Below are 8,364 nucleotides of genomic sequence, written 5' to 3' on the forward strand. Positions count from 1 at the left end.
GTTCAATGTCCAATGTGTCAATGTCCAAAAACAGGCCAGGAAATGGTAGATACAGGTGTTCTTCTAACTATTGCATTTCTAACTCATGCAATAGCTTGTCGTCCAAATGTTGACAAAAAAGTCATACTTTAGTATGTCGTCCAAATTTTGACAAAAAACTCATATTTTAGAATGTCAAAAAGTCATAGTATAGTATGTCGTCCAAAATCACTCAAAAAAGTCATAGTATAGTATGTCGTCCAAAATCACTCAAAAAAGTCATACTTTAGTATGTCATCCAAATTCTAACAAAAAACTCATACTTAAGTACGTTGTCCAAATTTTGACAGAAAACTCATGCTTCACTATGTCTACCAAAATGTCGTCCAAAATGTGACAAAAAAGTCATACTTTAGTATGTCGTCCCAAATGTCGTCCAAAATGTGACAAAAAAGTCATACTTTAGTATGTAGTCCAAATTTTGACGAAAAAGTCATACTTTAGTATGTCGTCCAAATTTTGACAAAAAAGTCATACTTTAGTATGTCGTCCAAAATGTCGTCCAAAATGTGACAAAAAAGTCATACTTTAGTATGTCGTCCAAATTTGAACAAAAAGGTCATAGTGAGGTATGTCATCCAAATTTCGACAAAAGTCATAGTTTAGTATGTCGTCCAAAATGTGACAAAAAAGTCATACGTTAGTATGTCGTCCAAATTTTGACAAAAAACTCATACTTTAGTATGTCGTCCAAATTTTGACAAAAAACTCTTACTTTAGTATGTCGTCCAAAATGTCTTACAAAATGTGACAAAAAAGTCATACTTTAGTATGTCGTCTTAATTTTGACAAAAAACTCTTACTTTAGTATGTCGTCCAAATTTTGACAAAAAAAGTCATACTTTATTTAGTATGTCGTCTTAATTTTGACAAAGACTCATACTTAAGTATGTCGTCTTAATTTTGACAAAAAACTCTTACTTTAGTATATCGTTCAAATTTTGACAAAAAAAGTCGTACTTTAGTATGTAGTCTTAATTTTGACCAAAAACTCTTACCTTAGTATGTCTTCCAAAATGTGACATAAAAGTCATACTTTAGTATGTCGTCCAAATTTTGACAAAAAAGTCATAGTGTAGTATGTCATCCAAATTTCAACAAAAGTCATAGTTTAGTATGTCGTCCAACATGTGACAAAAAAGTCATACTTTAGTATGTCGTCCAAATTTTGACAAAGACTCATACTTTAGTATGTCGTCTTAATTTTGACAAAAAACTCTTACTTTAGTATATCGTTCAAATTTTGACAAAAAAGTCATACTTTAGTATGTCGTCTTAATTTTGACCAAAAACTCTTACCTTAGTATGTCGTCCAAATTTGGACAAAAAAGTCATACTTTAGTGTCATCCAAAATGTCGTCCAAAATGTGACAAAAAACTCATACTTTAGTATGTCGTCCAAATTTTGACAAAAAACTCATACTTTAGTATGTTTTAAAAAACAGTAACTTAAACCTTTACCACCTAAGCCTTTTTTTATTCTTATTTTCACCATAAAAGGGCCAGAAAATGTCTTGTGATTAAGTGCTTTTGCTTTTTTTCTAGAACAACTTTAATGTATAAAAAATGTGTAAAAAATGTTATTTTTAAAAAAAGAAAAGAAAAAAAACTGTAGTGGTACATGAACACAAGGTCATGAGTGTTAAATTAGAAATTTGAACAGTATAACATATATTTAAAATGTGTTCAATGTCCAATGTGTCAATGTCCAAAAACAGGCCAGGAAATGGTAGATACAGGTGTTTTTCTAACTATTGCATTTCTAACTCATGCAATAGTATGTCGTCCAAATGTTGACAAAAAAGTCATACTTTAGTATGTTGTCCAAATTTTGACAAAAAACTCATATTTTAGAATGTCAAAAAGTCATAGTATAGTATGTCGTCCAAAATCACTCAAAAAAGTCATAGTATAGTATGTCGTCCAAAATCACTCAAAAAAGTCATACTTTAGTATGTCATCCAAATTCTAACAAAAACTCATACTTAAGTACGTTGTCCAAATTTTGACAGAAAACTCATGCTTCACTATGTCTACCAAAATGTCGTCCAAAATGTGACAAAAAAGTCATACTTTAGTATGTCGTCCCAAATGTCATCCAAAATGTGACAAAAAAGTCATAGTTAAGTATGTCGTCCAAATTTTGACAAAAAACTCATACTTTAGTATGTCGTCCAAATTTTGACAAAAAACTCTTACTTTAGTATGTCGTCCAAAATGTCTTACAAAATGTGACAAAAAAGTCATACTTTAGTATGTCGTCTTAATTTTGACAAAAAACTCTTACTTTAGTATGTCGTCCAAATTTTGACAAAAAAAGTCATACTTTAGTATGTCGTCTTAATTTTGACAAAAAACTCTTACTTTAGTATGTCATCCAAATTTTGACAAAAGTCATAGTTTAGTATGTCGTACAAATTTTGACAAAAGTCATAGTTTAGCATGTTGTCCAAAATGTGACAAAAAAGTCATACTTTAGTATGTCGTCCAAATTTTGACGAAAAAGTCATACTTTAGTATGTCGTCCAAAATGTCGTCCAAAATGTGACAAAAAAGTCATACTTTAGTATGTCGTCCAAATTTGAACAAAAAGGTCATAGTGAGGTATGTCATCCAAATTTCGACAAAAGTCATAGTTTAGTATGTCGTCCAAATTTTGACAAAAAGTCATACTTTAGTATGTCGTCCAAATTTTGACAAAAAACTCTTTAGTATGTCGTCCAAAATGTCTTACAAAATGTGACAAAAAAGTCATACTTTAGTATGTCGTCTTAATTTTGACAAAAAACTCTTACTTTAGTATGTCATCCAAATTTTGACAAAAAAAGTCATAGTTTAGTATGTCGTACAAATTTTGACAAAAGTCATAGTTTAGCATGTTGTCCAAAATGTGACAAAAAAGTCATACTTTAGTATGTCGTCCAAATTTTGACGAAAAAGTCATACTTTAGTATGTCGTCCAAATTTTGACAAAAAAGTCATACTTTAGTATGTCGTCCAAATTTGAACAAAAATGTCATAGTGAGGTATGTCATCCAAATTTCGACAAAAGTCATAGTTTAGTATGTCGTCCAAATTTTGACAAAAAACTCATACTTTAGTATGTCGTCTTAATTTTGACAAAAAACTCTTACTTTAGTATGTCATCCAAATTTTGACAAAAGTCATAGTTTAGTATGTCGTACAAATTTTGACAAAAGTCATAGTTTAGCATGTTGTCCAAAATGTGACAAAAAAGTCATACTTTAGTATGTCGTCCAAATTTTGACGAAAAAGTCATACTTTAGTATGTCGTCCAAAATGTCGTCCAAAATGTGACAAAAAAGTCATACTTTAGTATGTCGTCCAAATTTGAACAAAAAGGTCATAGTGAGGTATGTCATCCAAATTTCGACAAAAGTCATAGTTTAGTATGTCGTCCAAATTTTGACAAAAAGTCATACTTTAGTATGTCGTCCAAATTTTGACAAAAAACTCTTTAGTATGTCGTCCAAAATGTCTTACAAAATGTGACAAAAAAGTCATACTTTAGTATGTCGTCTTAATTTTGACAAAAAACTCTTACTTTAGTATGTCATCCAAATTTTGACAAAAAAAGTCATAGTTTAGTATGTCGTACAAATTTTGACAAAAGTCATAGTTTAGCATGTTGTCCAAAATGTGACAAAAAAGTCATACTTTAGTATGTCGTCCAAATTTTGACGAAAAAGTCATACTTTAGTATGTCGTCCAAATTTTGACAAAAAAGTCATACTTTAGTATGTCGTCCAAATTTGAACAAAAATGTCATAGTGAGGTATGTCATCCAAATTTCGACAAAAGTCATAGTTTAGTATGTCGTCCAAATTTTGACAAAAAACTCATACTTTAGTATGTCGTCCAAATTTTGACAAAAAACTCTTACTTTAGTATGTCGTCCAAAATGTCTTACAAAATGTGACAAAAAAGTCATACTTTAGTATGTCGTCCAAATTTGGACAAAGAAGTCATACTTTAGTATGTCGTCCAAATTTTGACAAAAAAAGTCATACTTTAGTATCTCTTCCAAAATGTCATCCAAAATGTGACAAAAAAGTCATACTTTAGTATGTCGTCCAAATTTTGACAAAAAGTCATACTTTAGTATGTCGTCCAAATTTTGACAAAAAACTCTTACTTTAGTATGTCGTCCAAAATGTCTTACAAAATGTGACAAAAAAGTCATACTTTAGTATGTCGTCTTAATTTTGACAAAAAACTCTTACTTTAGTATGTCGTCCAAATTTTGACAAAAAAAGTCATACTTTAGTATGTCGTCTTAATTTTGACAAAAGTCATAGTTTAGTATGTCGTACAAATTTTGACAAAAGTCAAAGTTTAGCATGTTGTCCAAAATGTGACAAAAAAGTCATACTTTAGTATGTCGTCCAAATTTGGACAAAGAAGTCATACTTTAGTATGTCGTCCAAATTTTGACAAAAAAAGTCATACTTTAGTATCTCTTCCAAAATGTCGTCCAAAATGTGACAAAAAACTCTTACTTTAGTATGTCGTCCAAATTTTGACAAAAAAAGTCATACTTTAGTATGTCGTCCAAATTTTGACAAAGACTCATACTTTAGTAAGTCGTCTTAATTTTGACAAAAAACTCTTACTTTAGTATATCGTTCAAATTTTGACAAAAAAAGTCATACTTTAGTATGTCGTCTTAATTTTGACCAAAAACTCTTACCTTAGTATGTCGTCCAAAATGTGACATAAAAGTCATACTTTAGTATGTTGTCCAAATTTGGACAAAAAAGTCATACTTTAGTGTCATCCAATATGTCGTCCAAAATGTGACAAAAAACTCATACTTTAGTATGTCGTCCAAATTTTGACAAAAAAGTCATACTTTAGTATGTCGTCCAAATTTTTACTAAAAGTCATACTTTAGTATGTCGTCCAAATTTTGACAAAAAAAGTCATACTTTAGTATGTCTTCCAAAATGTTGTCCAAAATGTGACAAAAAAGTCATACTTTAGTATGTCGTCCAAATTTTGACACAAAAGTCAAAGTGTAGTAGGTCATCCAAATTTTGACAAAAGTCATAGTTTAGTATGTCGTACAAATTTTGACAAAAGTCATAGTATAGTATGTCGTCCAAAATGAGTCAAAAAGGTCATAGTATAGTATGTCGTCCAAAATCGGTCAAAAAAGTCATAGTCTAGTATGTCGTCCGAAATGAGCCAAAAAAGTCATAGTATAGTATGTCGTCCAAAATGAGTCAAAAAAGTCATAGTATAGTATGTTGTCCAAAATCGGTCTAAAAAGTCATAGTATAGTATGTTGTCCAAAATAGGGCAAAAAAGTCATAGTATAGTATGTCGTCCAAAATCGGTCGAAAAAGTCATAGTATAGTATGTTGTCCAAAATAGGGCAAAAAAGTCATAGTATAGTATGTTGTCCATAATGTTACAAAAAAGTCGTAGTACAGTATGTCATCCGAAATGAGTCAAAAAAGTCATAGTATAGTATGTCGTCCAAAATGAGACAAAAAAGTCATAGTATAGTATGTCGTCCAAAATGAGACAAAAAAGTCATAGTATAGTATGTCGTCCAAAATGAGTCAAAAAAGTCATAGTATAGTATGTCGTCCAAAATCGGGCAAAAAAGTCATAGTATAGTATGTCGTCCAAAATCGGGCAAAAAAGTCATAGTATAGTATGTCGTCCGAAATGAGTCAAAAAAGTCATAGTAAAGTATGTCGTCCAAAATCACTCAAAAAAGTCATAGTATAGTATGTCGTCCAAAATCGGTCAAAAAAGTCATAGTATAGTATGTCGTCCAAAATGAGACAGAAAAGTCATAGTATAGTATGTCGTCCAAAATGAGTCAATAAAGTCATAGTATAGTATGTCGTCCAAAATTGGTCGAAAAAGTCATAGTATAGTATGTTGTCCAAAATAGGGCAAAAAAGTCATAGTATAGTATGTTGTCCATAATGTTACAAAAAAGTCGTAGTATAGTATGTCATCCGAAATGAGTCAAAAAGTCATAGTATAGTATGTCGTCCAAAATCGATCAAAAAAGTCATAGTATAGTATGTCGTCCGAAATGAGTCAAAAAAGTCATAGTAAAGTATGTCGTCCAAAATCGGGCAAAAAAGTCATAGTATAGTATGTCGTCCAAAATCGGGCAAAAAAGTCATAGTATAGTATGTCGTCCGAAATGAGTCAAAAAAGTCATAGTAAAGTATGTCGTCCAAAATCACTCAAAAAAGTCATAGTATAGTATGTCGTCCAAAATCGGTCAAAAAAGTCATAGTATAGTATGTCGTCCAAAATGAGTCAATAAAGTCATAGTATAGTATGTCGTCCAAAATCGGTCGAAAAAAGTCATAGTATAGTATGTCGTCCAAAATGAGACAAAAAAGTCATAGTATAGTATGTCGTCCAAAATCACTCAAAAAAGTCATAGTATAGTATGTTGTCCAAAATCGGTCAAAAAAGTCATAGTATAGTATGTTGTCCAAAATCGGTCGAAAAAGTCATAGTATAGTATGTTGTCCAAAATGAGACAAAAAAGTCATAGTATAGTATGTCGTCCAAAATGAGTCAAAAATGTCATAGTATAGTATGTCGTCCAAAATGAGACAAAAAAGTCATAGTATAGTATGTCATCCAAAATGAATCAAAAAAGTCATAGTATAGTATGTCGTCCAAAATCGGTCAAAAAAGTCATAGTATAGTATGTCGTCCAAAATGAGACAGAAAAGTCATAGTATAGTATGTCATCCAAAATGAGAAAAAAAAGTCATAGTATAGTATGTCGTCCAAAATGAGTCAATAAAGTCATAGTATAGTATGTCGTCCAAAATGAGACAGAAAAGTCATAGTATAGTATGTTGTCCAAAATCGGTCAAAAAAGTCATAGTATAGCATGTCGTCCAAAATGAGTCAAAAAAGTCATAGTATAGTATGTCGTCCAAAATGAGACAAAAAAGTCATAGTATAGTATGTCGTCCAAAATGAGACAAAAAAGTCATAGTATAGTATGTCGTCCAAAATGAGACAAAAAAGTCATAGTATAGCATGTCGTCCAAAATGAGTCAAAAAAGTCATAGTATAGTATGTCGTCCAAAATGAGACAAAAAAGTCATAGTAAAGTATGTCGTCCAAAATGAGTCAAAAAAGTCATAGTATAGTATGTCGTCCAAAATGAGACAGAAAAGTCATAGTATAGTATGTCGTCCAAAATCGGTCAAAAAAGTCATAGTATAGTATGTCGTCCAAAATGAGACAAAAAAGTCATAGTATAGTATGTCGTCCAAAATGAGTCAATAAAGTCATAGTATAGTATGTCGTCCAAAATCGATCAAAAAAGTCATAGTATAGTATGTCGTCTAAAATCGGTCAATAAAGTCATAGTATAGTATGTCGTCCAAAATCGGTCAAAAAAGTCATAGTATAGTATGTCGTCCAAAATGAGTCAAAAAAGTCATAGTATAGTATGTGGTCCAAAATCGGTCAATAAAGTCATAGTATAGTATGTGGTCCAAAATCGGTCAAAAAAGTCATAGTATAGTATATCGTCCAAAATGAGTCAAAAAAGTCATAGTATAGTATGTCGTCCAAAATCGGTCAATAAAGTCATAGTATAGTATGTGGTCCAAAATCGGTCAAAAAAGTCATAGTATAGTATGTCGTCCAAAATGAGACAAAAAAGTCATAGTATAGTATGTCTTCCAAAATGAGACAATAAAGTCATAGTATAGTATGTCGTCCAAAATGAGTCAAAAAAGTCATAGTATAGTATGTCGTCCAAAATGAGACAATAAAGTCATAGTATAGTATGTCGTCCAAAATCGGTCAAAAAAGTCATAGTATAGTATGTCGTCCAAAATGAGACAAAAAAGTCATAGTATAGTATGTCGTCCAAAATGAGTCAAAAAAGTCATAGTATAGTATGTCGTCCAAAATGAGAAAATAAAGTCATAGTATAGTATGTCGTCCAAAATCGGTCAAAAAAGTCATAGTATAGTATGTCGTCCAAAATGAGACAAAAAAGTCATAGTATAGTATGTCGTCCAAAATGAATCAAAAAAGTCATAGTATAGTATGTCGTCCAAAATCGGTCAAAAAAGTCTTAGTATAGTATGTCGTCCAAAATGAGACAGAAAAGTCATAGTATAGTATGTCATCCAAAATGAGACAAAAAAGTCATAGTATAGTATGTCGTCCAAAATGAGTCAATAAAGTCATAGTATAGTATGTCGTCCAAAATGAGACAGAAAAGTCATAGTATAGTATGTTGTCCAAAATCGGTCAAAAAAGTCATAGTATAGCATGTCGTCCAAAATGAGA

The sequence above is a fragment of the Solea solea genome, chromosome 14 (genome assembly GCF_958295425.1).
Source record: "Solea solea chromosome 14, fSolSol10.1, whole genome shotgun sequence".
In the NCBI taxonomy this organism is placed as follows: Eukaryota; Metazoa; Chordata; class Actinopteri; order Pleuronectiformes; family Soleidae; genus Solea; species Solea solea.